Genomic DNA, 1,247 nt, shown 5'->3' on the forward strand with positions numbered 1-1,247 from the left:
TATATATATACACACACACAATGGAGTACTATTCAGCCATAAAAAAGCATGAAATCATGTCATTTGCATTATTTTAAGTGAAATAAGCCAGGCACAAAAGACAAATATCACATGTTCTAATTTATTTGTGGGAACTAAAAAATTTGATCACATGGAGGTAGAGAGTATAAAGATAGATAACAGAGACTGCTTCATCAGGGCAGTCTTGATCATAAACCAGATTTTTGTGCATTTGCACAAAACAGTAGAGTTAGTCTATCCCTTCTTGCTGCTGACTTTTCTTACTTACTAATAAATGTTCTTTGTGGCACTTTTGTCTACATTAAAAACCTTTTCAGGCAGATGTGCTTTCTTCTCAATGATTTTCTTTATAGCATCTGGAAAGTCATCTTCTTCCTCTTGACTGGCAAAAGCTGCTTCTGTTATCTTGACATTTTTTAAGCCAAACACCTTTCTAAAATTATCAAACCATCCTTTGCTGTCATTAATTTTTCCAGCTTTAGAGCCTTCACCTTCCTTTTAAGTTTTTATATAATGATTTCACTTTTTCTCAAAACATGTTAGAATCTATAAGTATGCCTTTCTTGTAGCAATCCTGCACCCACATAGAAGCTGCATTTTCAACATAAGATAAAAAAAAAATTTGCAAAATGTGCAAGATTGTCATACCTGCTGGTGTAGCTGCAGTGATGGCTTCACAAATATCCTTTTCTTTTTTTACAATGTTCCTTACACTGGATTCATTTATCTTGAAATGACAGGCAATTTCAGCTGCAGACCTTAATCTTTGGTACATATTGAGCAATTCAACTTTTTCTTGTAATGTCATGACTTTTTTTCTGATTCTTGGGAGTACTGCCAGCATCACTAGTGGAACTTACTACGGGTCTCCTGGTGTTATTCAAGGTTTATGATATTGCACTAAAGACAATGAAAAATATGCAAGAACTGTGAAAGATCACTTTTTACTGCAATATGCAATTTGGTGGAGAGGTGAACTGCTCACGCTGAGATGATTAGTGTTATGTGGTGTTTTAAGCAGACACTTGCAACACTTGAGCTCACTGCAAGAGCAACAGGAGGTGGCTACAGAATTATTACAGTAGTACAGTATGTACCATAGTGAACTTTATGCAGTGGAGATTTAATACTGCATCTTTACATTTGTTTACTTTTGTCTTGACTACAAATGATCTGTGTTTGTGTGCATAAGTTTTGATAAATATTAACTTTTTATAATAGATTTA

The sequence above is a fragment of the Propithecus coquereli genome, unplaced genomic scaffold (assembly GCF_000956105.1).
Source record: "Propithecus coquereli isolate 6110/MARCELLA unplaced genomic scaffold, Pcoq_1.0 Scaffold181, whole genome shotgun sequence".
Taxonomy (NCBI): domain Eukaryota; kingdom Metazoa; phylum Chordata; class Mammalia; order Primates; family Indriidae; genus Propithecus; species Propithecus coquereli.